Here is a 19,162-nt window from a genome sequence, read left to right as displayed (position 1 = left end):
TGAATGTGGTACTGAGTTGTGGAGTGGTGAATGTGGTACTGAGTTGTGGAGTGGTGAATGTGGTACTGAGTTGTGGAGTGGTGAATGTGGTACTGAGTTGTGGAGTGGTGAATGTGGTACTGAGTTGTGGAGTGGTGAATGTGGTACTGAGTTGTGGAGTGGTGAATGTGGTACTGAGTTATGGAGTGGTGAATGTGGTACTGAGTTATGGAGTGGTGAATGTGGTACTGAGTTGTGGAGTGGTGAATGTGGTACTGAGTTATGGAGTGGTGAATGTGGTACTGAGTTATGGAGTGGTGAATGTGGTACTGAGTTGTGGAGTGGTGAATGTGGTACTGAGTTATGGAGTGGTGAATGTGGTACTGAGTTATGGAGTGGTGAATGGGGTACTGAGTTATGGAGTGGTGAATGTGGTACTGAGTTGTGGAGTGGTGAATGTGGTACTGAGTTGTGGAGTGGTGAATGTGGTACTGAGTTATGGAGTGGTGAATGTGGTACTGAGTTATGGAGTGGTGAATGTGGTACTGAGTTGTGGAGTGGTGAATGTGGTACTGAGTTGTGGAGTGGTGAATGTGGTACTGAGTTATGGAGTGGTGAATGTGGTACTGAGTTATGGAGTGGTGAATGTGGTACTGAGTTGTGGAGTGGTGAATGTGGTACTGAGTTGTGGAGTGGTGAATGTGGTACTGAGTTGTGGAGTGGTGAATGGGGTTGTCTGTAACTAGTTATGGTTGTCTGTAACTTGTTATGGTTGTCTGTAACTAGTTTTGGTTGTCAGTAACTAGTTCTGCCAAATGGTTTCCAAGATAATGTCTGTTGCCACAGTCTGCTCTGTGTTTGGTAATGGAGGGAATGTAATGATAGGAGATGTGTACTGTGTTGTGACAGACTGTCACGTCGAGTAGCTAGCTAGCTAGCGCACAAGCTTTGAGTTCTGAGATTAGGACTGGGAGTGTTAGGATGGGTGCTGGTACGTGTATTAATGTAGGCCTAACACAGAGGTTTATGTGCCGGGGTCCAGTAGAGTCAATGAAGACCAGCCAGACAAAGCCAGCAGTGGGTATGGATGTCTCTATTTTCATCTTGACCCCTGAGTACCCCTAAAAAAAGCAGAGGGCTGACGATCTGGGTGCCGCAGAGAACATTAGTGGATGGCTTGTCCTCTTGAGTTAACCCTATCAGTCCTTAGATCATATCTAAAATTGGCTTTTCATTTAATCTGACTTTCATTCATCTGCATGTCCAGCCCTCATATTTAGAGCCTCACAATGAAGGGATTTATTTTCAGGATAACCAGGACTACAATGAAATGTTTTCCCATGTTCTGGTCAGAACAACCAGGACTACAATGAAGTGTTTTCCAATGTTCTGGTCAGGACAACCAGGACTACAATGAAGTGTTTTCTCATGTTCTGGTCAGGACAACCAGGACTACAATGAAGTGTTTTCTCATGTTCTGGTCAGGACAACCAGGACTACAATGAAGTGTTTTCCCATGTTCTGGTCAGGATAACCAGGACTACAATGAAGTGTTTTCCCATGTTCTGGTCAGGATAACCAGGGCTACAATGAAGTGTTTTCTCATGTTCTGGTCAGGACAACCAGGACTACAATGAAGTGTTTTCTCATGTTCTGGTCAGGACAACCAGGACTACAATGAAGTGTTTTCCCATGTTCTGGTCAGGACAACCAGGACTACAATGAAGTGTTTTCTCATGTTCTGGTCAGGACAACCAGGACTACAATGAAGTGTTTTCCCATGTTCTGGTCAGGACAACCAGGACTACAATGAAGTGTTTTCCCATGTTCTGGTCAGGACAACCAGGACTACAATGAAGTGTTTTCTCATGTTCTGGTCAGGACAACCAGGACTACAATGAAGTGTTTTCTCATGTTCTGGTCAGGACAACCAGGACTACAATGAAGTGTTTTCCCATGTTCTGGTCAGGACAACCAGGACTACAATGAAGTGTTTTCCCATGTTCTGGTCAGGACAACCAGGACTACAATGAAGTGTTTTCCCATGTTCTGGTCAGGATAACCAGGACTACAATGAAGTGTTTTCTCATGTTCTGGTCAGGACAACCAGGACTACAATGAAGTGTTTTCCCATGTTCTGGTCAGGACAACCAGGACTACAATGAAGTGTTTTCCCATGTTCTGGTCAGGACAACCAGGACTACAATGAAGTGTTTTCTCATGTTCTGGTCAGGATAACCTGGACTACAATGAAGTGTTTTCTCATGTTCTGGTCAGGACAACCAGGACTACAATGAAGTGTTTTCTCATGTTCTGGTCAGGACAACCAGGACTACAATGAAGTGTTTTCCCATGTTCTGGTCAGGACAACCAGGACTACAATGAAGTGTTCTCTCATGTTCTGGTCAGGATAACCTGGACTACAATGAAGTGTTTTCTCATGTTCTGGTCAGGATAACCAGGACTACAATGAAGTGTTCTCTCATGTTCTGGTCAGGATAACCTGGACTACAATGAAGTGTTTTCTCATGTTCTGGTCAGGACAACCAGGACTACAATGAAGTGTTTTCTCATGTTCTGGTCAGGATAACCTGGACTACAATGAAGTGTTTTCTCATGTTCTGGTCAGGACAACCAGGACTACAATGAAGTGTTTTCTCATGTTCTGGTCAGGACAACCAGGACTACAATGAAGTGTTTTCTCATGTTCTGGTCAGGACAACCAGGACTACAATGAAGTGTTTTCTCATGTTCTGGTCAGGACAACCAGGACTACAATGAAGTGTTTTCTCATGTTCTGGTCAGGACAACCAGGACTACAATGAAGTGTTTTCTCATGTTCTGGTCAGGACAACCAGGACTACAATGAAGTGTTTTCCCATGTTCTGGTCAGGACAACCAGGACTACAATGAAGTGTTTTCTCATGTTCTGGTCAGGACAACCAGGACTACAATGAAGTGTTTTCTCATGTTCTGGTCAGGACAACCAGGACTACAATGAAGTGTTTTCTCATGTTCTGGTCAGGACAACCAGGACTACAATGAAGTGTTTTCTCATGTTCTGGTCAGGACAACCAGGACTACAATGAAGTGTTTTCTCATGTTCTGGTCAGGACAACCAGGACTACAATGAAGTATTTTCTCATGTTCTGGTCAGGACAACCAGGACTACAATGAAGTGTTTTCCCATGTTCTGGTCAGGACAACCAGGACTACAATGAAGTGTTTTCCCATGTTCTGGTCAGGACAACCAGGACTACAATGAAGTGTTTTCTCATGTTCTGGTGAGGACAACCAGGACTACAATGAAGTGTTTTCTCATGTTCTGGTCAGGATAACCAGGACTACAATGAAGTGTTTTCTCATGTTCTGGTCAGGACAACCAGGACTACAATGAAGTGTTTTCTCATGTTCTGGTCAGGACAACCAGGACTACAATGAAGTGTTTTCTCATGTTCTGGTCAGGACAACCAGGACTACAATGAAGTGTTTTCTCATGTTCTGGTCAGGACAACCAGGACTACAATGAAGTGTTTTCTCATGTTCTGGTCAGGACAACCAGGACTACAATGAAGTGTTTTCTCATGTTCTGGTCAGGACAACCAGGACTACAATGAAGTGTTTTCTCATGTTCTGGTCAGGACAACCAGGACTACAATGAAGTGTTTTCTCATGTTCTGGTCAGGACAACCAGGACTACAATGAAGTGTTTTCTCATGTTCTGGTCAGGACAACCAGGGCACAAAACTATCTAACACGAACAGTTGCATTCATGAGTTTTATTGACAAATGTCAAATTAGAAAATGAGGTCCATATGAACTCATATGAACGCTGTAAGTACAGAACTTGTTTGCTCGGCGGGACATACATTTCCAACTAGTCAGAGATAACTGTGTGGAGTTTGTGACAGCAACTATGTGAGCAAATTACAGTATTATAGACATTATGTCCTGGGATTTCCCATGATCTATGTAGAAGAACCCCTTACAGTATTATAGACACTATGACCTGGGATTCCCTATGATCTAGGTAGAAGAACCCCTTACAGTATTATAGACACTATGACCTGGGATTTACTATGATCTTCTATGTAGAAGAACCCCTTACAATATTATAGACACTATGACCTGGGATTCCCTATGATCTAGGTAGAAGAACCCCTTACAGTATTATAGAAACTATGTCCTGGGATTTACTATGATCTTCTATGTAGAAGAACCCCTTACAGTATTATAGACACTATGACCTGGGATTCCCTATGATCTAGGTAGAAGAACCCCTTACAGTATTATAGACACTACGTCCTGGGATTTACTATGATCTTCTAGGTAGAAGAACCCCTTACCTTCTAATGACTCTTGTGTAGTTTGTGAATGTGTTCATGTGTCTCAGCTTTTCATAGATACAGGTTATAGCTCAAACCGTTCGGACTCGCCAGAGGTTTTTGTGAAAATAGCTGTCACCAGGCCCCTTCAGGAACCGCCCCTGTTTCAGAAACACAGCTCTAGCTCAGCCCCTGTTTATCACACAGACTAGTGGTTGGTATCTATGGATGCAGAAGTACATAATGGTACAACCCAGAAGTATGTAGCTCAAACGCACCTTTTAAAGGGGGTTAAAAGTACAAAACACGCAAGCGTTATGGTGAAACTCATTGGGTTAAAGGGTTTTACACAGTGAGGTGGAGAACATTAAGGGATGGTCTATGCTCCTCATGGAGTTAAAAGGTTTTCATAAGTAGGTCTGTGATTAGGGGGGATGATGGCATTGGGGTATTCTCAGCACACATTTGTTCTGTCTCACATTCTGCTGTCATGTCATTCCCAGAAAGTGAACAGAAACAGAGAGAGACAGAGAGAGACTGCCACCCACTCCTGCCACAACAAACCCAACATATCCCCAATGTCCCCCAGCCTTCTCCCTCCCTCCCTCCCTCTCCTCCCCACATCAATTGAAAGAGGCCCTTTCAGCTAGCTGAGCTCAGACAGAGAGGAGGGCCACCATAGTCCAGACCATAGAAATTGAATTACTAGAATGCACATTCCCATTCCAGTCCATGTTCATTCATTCTATTATTTCTATTTCTATGCTCCAGACAAGTCCTCATGTCAGGCCATCGTCGCTGCTCCACTGGCATTGCTAGGCAACGGCTTACTGAGTAAAAGTGGCTGCCGTGGCGACAGGAGGGCATCCCGATTATCATTTTTTTGTCCAATGTTGAAGTGGCTGGTTGATATTGTTCGCTCAGAATCGCTGAGGCGGAGATGTGTACAAATGGAGAGGCGAGATGAGCCAACAGAGCTTGTTTAGTAATGAGAAGGACTGGGGGAAAGAGGAATGACTAACATGTGTTTTAAACCCCTGCTTTAACAGGGGGACCTCACTAGGGAATCATGTGGTTTTAAACCCCTGCTGTAACAGGTGACCTCACTAAGGGAATCATGTGGTTTTAAACCCCTGATTTAACAGGGGGACCTCACCAGGGAATCATGTGGTTTAAACCCCTGATTTAACAGGGGACCTCACTAAGGGAATCATGTGGTTTAAACCCCTGATTTAACAGGAGGACCTCACCAGGGAATCATGTGGTTTAAACCCCTGATTTAATAGGGGGACCTCACCAGGGAATCATGTGGTTTAAACCCCTGATTTAACAGGTGACCTCACCAGGGAATCATGTGGTTTAAACCCCTGATTTAACAGGGGGACCTCACTAAGGGAATCATGTGGTTTAAACCCCTGATTTAACAGGGGGACCTCACTAGGGAATCATGTGGTTTAAACCCCTGCTTTAACAGGGGGATCTCACTAAGGGAATCATGTGGTTTAAACCCCTGATTTAACAGGGGGACCTCACTAAGGGAATCATGTGGTTTTAAACCCTTTAACTCCATGAGGAGCGTAGTCCGTCCACTTCTCCTCGTCACTGTGGGAGCTTGCTCAGTCTGATACGTTTTGTTTATGACAGTTTATGGTGGAACACGTGAACATGTAGTTTCAGAATTCGACCTGTTGGAGACCCCTGATTTAAACTATATATATATATATATATGCCCCGGGTCAACTGTAAGTGCTGTTATAGTGAAGTGTAAAAGTCTAGGAGCTACAAAGGCTCAGCCGCAAATTGGTAGGCCACACAAGCTCACAGAACGGGAACACCGAGTGTTGAAGCACCTAAAAATCGTCGGCCCTCAGTTGCAACACTCACTTCCGAGTTCCAAACTGCCTCTGGAAGCAACGTCAGCACAAGAACTGTTTGTCAGGAGCTTCATGAAATGGGTTTCCATGGCCGAGCCCCAGCACACAAGCCCAAGATCACCATGCGCAATGCCAAGCGTCAGCCATAGTGGTATATAGCTTACCACCATTGGACTCTGGAGCAATGGAAACGCATTCTCTGGAGTGATGAATCACGCTTCACCATCTGGCATTCCGAAGGACAAGTCTGGGAACGCTACCTGCCCCAATGCATAGGGCCAACTGTGAAGTTTGGTGATGGAGAAATGATGGTTCGGGCCCCGACACATAGTTCTATCGTGGTCAGGAAAAGAGTGAAAATGTGCAATATATTTGTATCTGACAGGGACATTATTGCGCCCGGTTGGGGGGGTACAATGCCCCTGAATTCTGGGCAGATAATCTGCCTACTTACTTCCCTGAAGTTGCTCAGCTACTCGAGTATGATTTGCCTACAACTTTACTTCAGAGCTTGGAAACCACTACTAACCTCTTGCCTAGCTACTTTGTGTACTTCTCTTTGTTTTGCTTCCTGTCGTCCTCACTTCCTTTATTGAAGACCTATAGTAACATGCTCCTTCATCCTGCCTCGTGTAATTATCAATCTTAGAACTACGAAGAATAAAAATCAACGGATTATAGACGATACGGAAGACCTTCGCGCTAGCATAAAGTAGGTCTTATTTAAAATAAAATAAAATACTTTTTACATATCAGTCAATGCCAAGACACCAATTGTTGTTTATGTAACGATAAATACACGTGGTTTTTAATGCATATTTAGGTCATTTTGGAAATGTGGCACGTTCATATAAACATACAGAAATCTACGTACTCAAGCAATGTACCTAGAAACTGTCTGGACAAACTTCCAGGCAAGTGTTATAAAGAGCCCAGAAGTGTTTTTGGATGAACTTCCCCTTTAAGGTTTATCGTTGAGTTGCATGGTGCACTAACACCTGCCTGTCTTATCTGTCAGAGGTGAGAGCCCCACAAACATCAAGGCCACAGACAAAGCCTTGTGACTTCCCATTCCCAAGCATTTGGCTTCCAGGAAGAGAGGAGTGGAGAGATCTGTTTGTGCTGTCTTGAGTTGTCATGAGTTGGCAAGTCTGTTCCGGGTTGGCAAGACAGCACAAACAGATCTGGGACCAGGCTAAAGAGAACGAGGCAGCTTTATTGAAAGCCGTTGTGCTGCGTTTCTACAGAAACAGCTGTTGAACAACTTCCACCAACCTGCTGCGAGTAAAACACACAAACAACCTCAGGGTTAGTCTGTTCTCCGGAGGCGGACCATGGGGGGGACGCTCTCTGGTCACTAGGAGAGGACAGATAAACAGGAACAGGGGAAAGACAGCTGGCTGGACTCATTGCTGTGGAATATTCCACAGTAGAGATAGTAATGTTCTGTTACAAGACATAGAGCTCGCTAAAAAAATGTAAATGAGTTGGCCGTGGCTCGTTGGTCAAAGCTTATGGGGAAATGAATAGGGGTTTTTTGTTAGGTTTTTGGATAAACTCTGAAAATAAGGTCTGTGGTAAACACAGGTGTAAGAGATGTTATATGTTCTATGAGATAATATCTGTCAGGTAACATGACCTTCATGAATTATGAACCCTTTATGTGCTTGCTTTGATGACATCAATTCTTCAAAATGCACAAAAAGTGACGTTAACTGATGAAGATGACCTCATAGAACAGAACGTATAAGATCTCCTGAGCCTGTATTTACCACATGTCAGGGTTTTCCTGTGGTGAAGTAGAGGAGGACCAAAACGCAGCGTGGTTATATTGACTCATGTTTAATAAACACGGATAAACATGAACACTACAAAAACAATAAACTTGGAAAACCAAAAACCTGCCCTATCTGGTGCAAAACACAGAGACAGGAACAATCACCCACAAAACCCAACACAAAACAGGCTACCTAAATATGGTTCCCAATCAGAGACAATGACTAACACCTGCCTCTGATTGAGAACCATATCAGGCCAAACATAGAAATAGACAAACCAGACACACAACATATAATGCCCACCCAGCTCACGTCCTGACCAACACTAAAACAAGGACAACACATACGAACGATGGACAGAACGTGACACCACAGACCTTTTTGGGGCATTTATCCAAAACTAAAAAAAAAAAAAAAAAATCCCCGTAGGCTTTGACCAACGAACCATGGCGGAGCTAGCCTCAGTTGGTGCCGTCAAAAAGACGCCATTACTATTGCTCTCTAGTTTTAGTCACGTTTTTGTGATGGTCTTTCTTCAGCCATCACACAGCTGCAAATCACATCCTGATAAAAGATGTTGACCGTTTTCAACCAATAAGACTAGAAAAGACTAACCGGTTTTTAAAATCTATCATTCTACTCCACTACTTTTCTAGACTCTCACCAAGTGTACTCTAACAAAGTGATAACCTATAATGCTGCAGAGTATCTGAACTGAAGTCCATAGTAGATTGAAGTCACTAAATGTAGTGTGTCCCCGCGCTGCACCTTTATCACTGCAGTACTGGATTTACAGAGGGAATCACTATGGCTGTATCCCATAGGTCACCCCATGTGTGCCCTGGTCAAAAGTAGTGAAATATATAGATAACAGGCTGCCGTTTGAAATGCAGACGAGTAATGATCTGACTGCATTTCGTTGATCAATGGGATGATGATGCTGCCCGTCTGTCTGCCCTGAGCTATTCCTGAACCCAGGATCAATACAGCCACAGCAGCGGCAGGGGCTATCACATTCACATTGACCTCAGAAAGATAAGGGAGGTCACGTTAAAAAATGGCACCCTTTTCCCTATATAGTGGACTACTCTTGCCCAGGGCCCATAGAGCTGTGTTCGAAAGGAGTGCACTTTATAGGAAATAGGCTGGCGTTTTTTTTGATGTACCTTCATCATCGGCCACTAGAACCAATCAATTAAAAACGTAATCAATAGATTGTGGTGTGACAGATGATCGTGAATACAGTACTCGATGCAGATCTTATCTCCTCATTTAGATGTTGCCGTTATCTACTGATTGTCTCTATCGTGTTCAGCTGTTGGAGTCAGCTGTTGTCAGTCAGGGCATTATGAATGAACACACTGTTGCTTATGATAGCCACAGCACTAATCAACCTCTGTGTCCCATCGAGTCGGCAAACGTTGTGGAACCCTGCAGATTACAATTCATCACAAATAGAACTGATTGGATTCCCGAATTCTACCAAAGTTTGTTTGTGTAGCCTGTTCACAGATCTTTGTGCTCATGCCAACGCTATCGCTTTCATTGTCAAGCCAAACATTGCAATGAGTGACAAGTAGTTCGGATGATAGCAGAAACAGACTGGCACTCAGGCATGATAGTGTTCCACAACGCGGTGCCCTGCTGAACGCAGCCACAACACTGGACGTTCTTTTCAACGTGACAGGGAACACAGGACTCCAGATGGGAACTCTGTGGGAGACTGAGTGGGAGGAGACTGAGTGGGAGGAGACTAATACATCCTCATCATTCACCAGATGTCACACATCATGTTTTAGCACAGTGTGAAGACTGCTGCTGCCATGTCTCTCTCTTTCTCTCTCTCTCTCTCTCTCTCTCTCTCTCTCTCTCTCTCTCTCTCTCTCTCTCTCTCTCTCTCTCTCTCTCTCTCTCTCTCTCTCTCTCTCTCTCTCTCTCTCTCTCTCTCTCTCTTTCTCTCTCTCTCTCTCTCTCTCTCTCTCTCTTTCTCTTTCTCTTTCTCTTTCTCTCTCTCTCTCTCTCAGATAAAGATTGGTCTATCTCTCGTAGTCTGGCTCTCGCTCGCCCACTCATGCATGCATGGGTTATTCTATACTTCAGAATGATTAAGGCATGACGATTGATTTACTGATTGATTGAAACAAAGTCTGAATTCAGTAAGTTTATTTTTTGTTCTGGAACATTCAATTGAACGGAAAGGGTTCAATTACTGAACAAACCGTTTGAAAAAGGGGGAGGGGTTGGGTTGTGGGTTGGGGAACGCTGTCACCATGGCCACTCCCTTTAAAATACATCACTCGTTGCATTAAGCCACACCCATCAAATGGGAGAGAATGTACATCAAAGTCTGTTCAAGAACGTACAATCAATCTAATGTATTTATAAAGCCCTTTTTACATCAGCAGATGTCACAAAAACGCAGCCTAAAACCCCAAACAGCAAGCAATGCAGATGTAGAAGCACGGTGGCTAGGAACAACTCCCTAGAAAGGAACCTAGAAAGGAACCTAGGAAGAAACCTAGAGAGGAACCAGGCTCTGAGGGGAGGCCAGACCTCTTCTAGCTGTGCTGGTTACATTGCCATTAAAGCCAGATTGTTCTTCAAGACGTTCAAACGTTTATAGATGACCAGCAGGGTCATACAGAGGTTGAGACAGCAGGTGCAGTAGAGAGAGAGAGAGTCAAAAACAGCAGGTCCAGGAAAAGGTAGCGTGAACAGGTCAGGGTTCTATAGCCGCAGGCAGAACAGTTGAAACTGGAGCAGCAGCATGACCAGGTGGACTGGGGACAGCCAGGAGTCATCAGGCCAGGTAGTCCTCAGGCATGGTCCTAGGGCACAGATCCTCCGGGATGGGAGGGAGAGTGGGAGAGAGAGAATTAGAGGGAGCATACTTAAATTCACAGGACACCAGATAAGACAGGAGAATTACACCAGATAGAACAGACTGACCCTAGCCCCCCGCACATAGACTATTGCATCATAGATACTGGAGGCTGAGACATAGGGGGGTCGGGAGACACTGTGACCCCATCTGACGATACCCCCAGACAGGGCCAACTAGGCAGATTTTAACCCCACCACCGTGCCAAAGCACAGCCCCCACACCACTAGAGGGATATCAACAGATCACCAACTTACTACCGTGAGACAAGGCTAAGTATAGCCCACGAAGATCTCCTCCACCGCACAAGCTGGAGGGGGACACAGAACCAGGCAGGAAGATCACATCTGTGACTCAGCCCCCCTAACAATAACTTTTTGGGGAAACGTGTTCTTCAGTACAAGGTGTTAAGCAACGTAGCAAACGTCCAAGCGAACTGACTGCACTTCTGGACAGATGCCAGCACACCTACCTTGCATTCCAAAGAGGTGTGCCAAAAAGTTGACAAAAATGCACCTTGGTTTGACATTTTGCTAGTATTAGAGGAGTAGAAAACGACATGTAGTTCAACGAGTGGCTAATTAAACTACATTTTGCAGTACCTTGGTAGATTTCCCTTTCATTCGGTCACTGGTTATAACATATTATGAGGAGTCAAAGACCAGTCCTATTCACTTGAAGCAAACTGAAATCATGCCCAACGGTCCGCCCTCGGAAACGTGTTCTCAGAGCATTTCGTATTAGTCTGTATGTACACTACATGACCAACAGTATGTGGACACCTGCTCATTGGACATCTTATTCCAAAATCATGGGTATTAATATGGAGTTGTTCCCCCCTTTTGCTGCTATAACTGCCTCCACTCTTCTGGGAAGGCTTTCCACTAGATGTTGGAACATTGCTGCTATAACAGCCTCCACTCTTCTGGGAAGGCTTTCCACTAGATGTTGGAACATTGCTGCTATAACAGCCTTCACTCTTCTGGGAAGGCTTTCCACTAGATGTTGGAACATTGCTGCTATAACAGCCTCCACTCTTCTGGGAAGGCTTTCCACTAGATGTTGGAACATTGCTGCTATAACAGCCTCCACTCTTCTGGGAAGGCTTTCCACTAGATGTTGGAACATTGCTGCTATAACAGCCTCCACTCTTCTGGGAAGGCTTTCCACTAGATGTTGGAACATTGCTGCTATAACAGCCTCCACTCTTCTGGGAAGGCTTTACACTAGATGTTGGAACATTGCTGCTATAACTGCCTCCACTCTTCTGGGAAGGCTTTCCACTAGATGTTGGAACATTGCTGCTATAACTGCCTCCACTCTTCTGGGAAGGCTTTCCACTAGATGTTGGAACATTGCTGCTATAACTGCCTCCACTCTTCTGGGAAGGCTTTCCACTAGATGTTGGAACATTGCTGCTATAACTGCCTCCACTCTTCTGGGAAGGCTTTCCACTAGATGTTGGAACATTGCTGCTATAACTGCCTCCACTCTTCTGGGAAGGATTTCCACTAGATGTTGGAACATTGCTGCTATAACAGCCTCCACTCTTCTGGGAAGGCTTTCCACTAGATGTTGGAACATTGCTGCTATAACAGCCTCCACTCTTCTGGGAAGGCTTTCCACTCGATGTTGGATCATTGCTGCGGGGGACTTGCTTCCATTCAGCCACAAGAGCATTAGTGAGGTCGGCACTGATGGTGGGTGATTTAGTGAATGATATACTGATCCTCCGAGACCAGGCCCAAATCCCCGATACAGGGAGATCGGAGTGTCTTGTGAGAATTCGTCAGGGAGTGGGTAACCTGCTTCTACCATCTGTTCTATTGGCCAACGTGCAATCACTGGAAAATAAACTGGAATCTCCGCTCGAGAATATCCTAACAGGACATAAAAAAATATATTTTGTTTCACAGAGTCGTGGTTGAGCGACGATAAGGATAATATTCAGCTGCCTGGATTCTCTGTGTTTTGGCAGGACAGAACAGCTACGTCTGGTAAGACGAGGGGTGGTGTTGTGTATCTATTTGTCAATATTAAGGTCTTGAGGTATTGCTTGCCTGAGGTAGAGTACCTCATGATAAACTGTAGATCACACTATCTACCCGAGAATTTTCATCTATATTTTTACCACACACCAATGCTGTCACTAATACCACACTCAACAAGTTGTATAAGGCCTTAAGCAAACAAGAAAATGCTCATCCAGAAGCGGCGCTCCTAGTGGTCGGGGACTTTAATGCAGGCAAACTTAAATCAGTTTTACCAAATTTTTACCAGCATGTCACATGTGCAACCAGAGGAAAGAAAATCCTAGACCACATTTACATTGAGATGCATACAAAGCTCTCCCCCATCCTCCATTTGGGAAATCTGACCATAATTCTATCCTCCTGATTCTATTCTCCATGGATTACAGGCAACATCCGCATCGATAAAGGCTAGAGCTGCCACTTTCAAGGAGTGGGAGACTAATCCGGACGCGTATAAGAAATCCCGCAATGCCCTCAGACAACCCATTAAAAAAGCAAAGCGTCAATGCAGAATTAAGATTGAATTCTTCTACACCGGCTCCGACGCTTGTCGGACTTCAAAGGGAAACTCAGACACGAGCTGCCCAGTGACGCGAGCCTACCAGATGAGCTAAATGTCTTTTATGCTCGCTTCAAGGCAAGCAACACTGAAGTATGCACGAGAGCACCAGCTGTTCTGGATGACTGTGTGGTAACGTTCACGGTAGCCGATGTGAACAAAACCTTTAAAAAAGGTCAACATTCACAAAGCCGCTGGGCTGCCCCCAGGTGGTAAGAGTAGGCAACAACACATCTTCCACGCTGATCCTTAACACTGGGGCCCCTCAGGGGTGTTTACTTTGTACAATCCTGTACTCCCTGTCCACCGACGACTGTGTGACCAAATACGACTTGCATCACTGGGGCCAAGCTTCCGGCCATCCAGGACTTATATAACAGGCGGTGTCAGAGGAAAGACCATAAAATTGTCAGAGACTCCAGTCACCCAAGTCAAAGACTGTTCTCTCTGTTACCGCATGGCAAGCAGTACCAGAGTGCCAAATCTAGGACCAAAAGGCTCTTCAACAGCTTCTACCCCTAAGCCATGAAACTGCAGAACAATTAATGAAATCGCCACCGGACTATTTTCATCAACAATTGTTTACAGACAGATTATTTCACTTATAATTCACTGTATCACAATTCCAGTGTCAGATGTTTACATACACTAAGTTGACTGTGCCTTTAAACAGCTTGGAAAATTCCAGAAAATGATGTCATGGCTATAGAAGCTTCTGATAGGCTAATTGACATATTTTGAGTCAATTGGAGGTTTACCTGTGGATGTATTTCAAGGCCTACCTTCAAACTCAGTGCCTTTTTGCTTGACATCATTGGAAAATCAAAAGAAATCAGCCAAGACCTCAGAAAAAAATTGTAGATCTCAACAAGTCTGGTTCATTCTTGGGAGCAATTTCCAAATGCCTGAAGGTACCACGTTCATCTGTACAAACAATAGTACGCAAGTATAAACACCATGGGACCACGCAGCCGTCATACCGCTCAGGAAGGAGACGCGTTCCGTCTCCTAGAGATGAACGTACTGTAGTGCGATAAGTGCAAATCAATCCCAGAACAACAGCAAAGGACCTTGTGAAGATTCCAGGTAGAAAAAGTTACAAAAGTATCTGTATCCACAGTAAAACAAGTCCTATATCGACATAACCTGAAAAGCCGCTCAGCAAGAAAGAAGCCACTGCTCCAAAACCGCCATAAAAAAGCCAGACTACGGTTTGCAACTGCACTTGAGGACAAAGATCGTACTTTTTGGAGAAATGTCCTCCGGTCTGATGAAACAAAAATAGAACTGTTTGGCCATAATGACCATCGTTATGTTTGAAGGATAAAGGGGGAGGCTTGCAAGCCGAAGAACACCATCCCAACCGTGAAGCACGGCGGTGGCAGCATCATGTTGTGGGGGTTCCTGCTGCAGGAGGGACTGGTGCACTTCAAAAAATAGATGGCATCATGAGATAGGAAAATGATGTGGATATATTGAAGCAACATCTCAAGACATCAGTCAGGAAGTCAAAGCTTGGTCGCAAATGGGTCTTCCAAATGGACAATGACCCCAAGCATACTTCCAAAGTTGTGGCAAAATGGCTTAAGGACAACAAAGTCAAGGTATTGGAGTGGCCATCATAAATCCCTGACCTCACACCTATAGAAAATGTGTGGGCAGAACTGGAAAAGCGTGTACGAGCGAGGAGGCCTACAAACCTGACTTAGTTACACCAGCTCTGTCAGGAGGAATGGGACAAAATTCACCCAATGTATTGTGGGAAGCTTGTGGAAGGCTACCCGTGACGTTTGACCCAAGTTAAACAATTTAAAGGCAATACTACCAAATACTAATTGAGTGTATGTAAACTTCTGACCCACTGGGAACGTGATGAAAGAAATAAAAGCTGAAATAAATCATTCTCTCAACTATCATTTTGACATTTCACATTCTTAAAATAAAGTGGTGATCCTAACTGACCTAAGACAGGGAATTTTTACTTAGATTAAATGTCAGGAATTGTTCGAAATGTAGTTTAAATGTATTTGGCTAAGGTGTATGTAAACTTCCAACTTCAACTGTACACTCACACACACATACTTTTACACTCACCATTTATTGCTGCTACTCTGTTCTTTATTTTACTCTAATTATTATCTATCCAGTACTCCCTGTATATAGCTCCATATTGATCTGGTACTCCCTGTATATAGCTCCATATTGATCTGGTACTTGTACTCCCTGTATATAGCTCCATATTGATCTGGTACTCCCTGTATATAGCTCCATATTGATCTGGTACTCCCTGTATATAGCTCCATATTGATCTGGTACTCCTGTATATAGCTCCATATTGATCTGGTACTCCCTGTATATAGCTCCATATTGATCTGGTACTCCCTGTATATAGCTCCATATTGATCTGGTACTCCCTGTATATAGCTCCATATTGATCTGGTACTCCCTGTATATAGCTCCATATTGATCTGGTACTCCCTGTATATAGCTCCATATTGATCTGGTACTCCCTGTATATAGCTCCATATTGATCTGGTACTTCCTGTATATAGCTCCATATTGATCTGGTACTCCCTGTATATAGCTCCATATTGATCTGGTACTCCCTGTATATAGCTCCATATTGATCTGGTACTCCCTGTATATAGCTCCATATTGATCTGGTACTTGTACTCCCTGTATGTAGCTCCATATTGATCTGGTACTCCCTGTATATAGCTCCATATTGATCTGGTACTCCCTGTATATAGCTCCATATTGATCTGGTACTCCCTGTATATAGCTCCATATTGATCTGGTACTCCCTGTATATAGCTCCATATTGATCTGGTACTTCCTGTATATAGCTCCATATTGATCTGGTACTCCCTGTATATAGCTCCATATTGATCTGGTACTCCCTGTATATAGCTCCATATTGATCTGGTACTCCCTGTATATAGCTCCATATTGATCTGGTACTCCCTGTATATAGCTCCATATTGATCTGGTACTTGTACTCCCTGTATATAGCTCCATATTGATCTGGTACTCCCTGTATATAGCTCCATATTGATCTGGTACTTGTACTCCCTGTATATAGCTCCATATTGATCTGGTACTTGTACTCCCTGTATATAGCTCCATATTGATCTGGTACTGGTACTCCCTGTATATAGCTCCATATTGATCTGGTACTTGTACTCCCTGTATATAGCTCCATATTGATCTGGTACTCCCTGTATATAGCTCCATATTGATCTGGTACTCCCTGTATATAGCTCCATATTGATCTGGTACTTGTACTCCCTGTATGTAGCTCCATATTGATCTGGTACTTGTACTCCCTGTATATAGCTCCATATTGATCTGGTACTTGTACTCCCTGTATGTAGCTCCATATTGATCTGGTACTTGTACTCCCTGTATATAGCTCCATATTGATCTGGTACTCCCAATATATAGCTCCATATTGATCTGGTACTTGTACTCCCTGTATATAGCTCCATATTGATCTGGTACTCCCTGTATATAGCTCCATATTGATCTGGTACTTGTACTCCCTGTATATAGCTCCATATTGATCTGGTACTCCCAATATATAGCTCCATATTGATCTGGTACTTGTACTCCCTGTATATAGCTCCACATTGATCTGGTACTCCCAATATATAGCTCCATATTGATCTGGTACTTGTACTCCCTGTATATAGCTCCATATTGATCTGGTACTGGTACTCCCTGTATATAGCTCCATATTGATCTGGTACTCCCAATATATAGCTCCATATTGATCTGGTACTTGTACTCCCTGTATATAGCTCCATATTGATCTGGTACTTGTACTCCCTGTATATAGCTCCACATTGATCTGGTACTGGTACTCCCTGTATATAGCTCCATATTGATCTGGTACTGGTACTCCCTGTATATAGCTCCACATTGATCTGGTACTGGTACTCCCTGTATATAGCTCCACATTGATCTGGTACTGGTACTGTATTTTGCTCTATTCTTGTGTATTTTATTGAATTCTTTATTATTATTTTTAAACTCTAGATTGTTGGGAAAGGTTCGTAACCAAACATTTCACTGTAAAGTCTACACCTGTTGTACCCGGCGCATGTGATAAGTAAAATTAGATTTTAACTCAGCGAGCATTTTCACATTCTAAATCAATCTGTGGACACCGTAGATGGAAATGGCTTGCAATGAGCGGTAGCTCTGATTTCTCACGGATACAGGAGTATTTATCTTATGCCTGTGTGAACCAGGATGTGAACTCTGACACCACTTGAAGCCGGGATGTCCCTCCTACCATTTCATTCGCTCGTCCGACTGTCCATCAACTCAAGCCACTAACAATGCGTATGCCTGGAGTCCATATAACACAGCAGGAAAGAGTGGTTTCGTTGCTGTAGCACATTCAGAGATCATTTTATAGTCTGCAGTTCGCTGTGCATCCTCCTCCTTTTTGTGGCATCTGTGTCATTTGTCCCTGACGTCCTAGCACCTGTCTTGAGAGAGGACAAAAATTGCACACATTTGTTTACATCCCTGTTAGTGAGCATTTCTCTTTTGCCAAGATAATCCATCCACCTGACAGGTGTGGCATATCAAGAAGCTGATTAAACAGCATGATCATTACACAGGTGCACCTTGTGCTGAGGAGAATAAAAGTCCACTCTAAAATGTGTAGTTTTGTCACACAACACAATGCCACAGATTCCTCAAGTTTTGAGGGAGTGTGCAATTGGCATGCTGACTGCAGGAATGTCCACCAGAGCGGTGTCCAGAGAATTTAAATGTTCATTTCTCTACCATACGCCGCCTTCAATGTCATTTTAGAGAACTTGGTAGTATGTTCAAGCGGCCTTACAACCGCAGACCACGTGTAACCACGCCAGCCCAGGACCTTCACTTCTGGCTTCTTCACCTGAAGGGATCGTCTGAGACCAGCCACCTGGACAGCTGATGATGCACAAATCTCAGGGAAGCTCATCTGCATGCTCATCGTCCTAATCAGGGTCTTGACCTGACTACACTTCGGCCTCGTAGCTGACTTCAGTGGGCAAATGCTCACCTTTTGATGACCACTGGCATGCTGGATAAGTGAGCTCTTCACGGATTAATCCTGATTTCAACTATACCGGGTAGATGGCAGACAGCGTGTATGGCGTCGTGTGGGCGAGCGGTTTGCTGATGTTAACGTTGTGAACAGAGTGCCCCATGGTGGCGGTGGGGTTATGGCATGGGCAGGCATAAGCTACGGACAATGAACACAAATGCATTTTATCGATGGCAATTTGAAAGCACAGAGATACCGTGAAGAGATCCTGAGGCCAGTTGTCGTGCCATTCATCCGCCTCCATCACCTCATGTTTCAACATGATAACGCACGGCCCCATGTTGCAAGGATCTGTACACAATTCCTGGGATGCTGAAAATGTCTCAGTTCTTGGCCTGCATACTCACCAGACATGTCACCCATTGAGCTGGTTTGGGATGCTCTGGATCGACTTGTACGACAGCGTGTTCCAGTTCCCGCTAATATCCAGCGACTTCGCACAGCCATTGAAGAGGAGTGGGACAACATTCCACAGCCCACAATCTACAGCCTGATCAACTCTATGCGAAGGAGATGTGTCACACTGCATGAGGCAGCACTGAGATGCAGTGACTTAGACGGCTGTGCCACTCGGGAGCTTAATGATGAATTAATTTATTTCAATTGACTGATTTGCTGAACTATGA

General features: G+C 44.2%; 1 protein-coding gene across 1 annotated transcript in view; it reads left to right on the top strand.

The window, feature by feature from the left end:
- slc16a4 (solute carrier family 16 member 4) overlaps positions 1-19,162 on the top strand; it is a 76,922-nt gene that overhangs the window by 39,484 nt on the left and 18,276 nt on the right. The gene's annotated exons all lie outside the window — the stretch shown is intronic.

This window comes from Oncorhynchus keta, chromosome 28 (assembly GCF_023373465.1).
Source record: "Oncorhynchus keta strain PuntledgeMale-10-30-2019 chromosome 28, Oket_V2, whole genome shotgun sequence".
NCBI classification, from domain to species: domain Eukaryota; kingdom Metazoa; phylum Chordata; class Actinopteri; order Salmoniformes; family Salmonidae; genus Oncorhynchus; species Oncorhynchus keta.
Note: the sequence above shows the minus strand (reverse complement) of the source record. Positions and strands in the feature narration are given on the sequence as shown.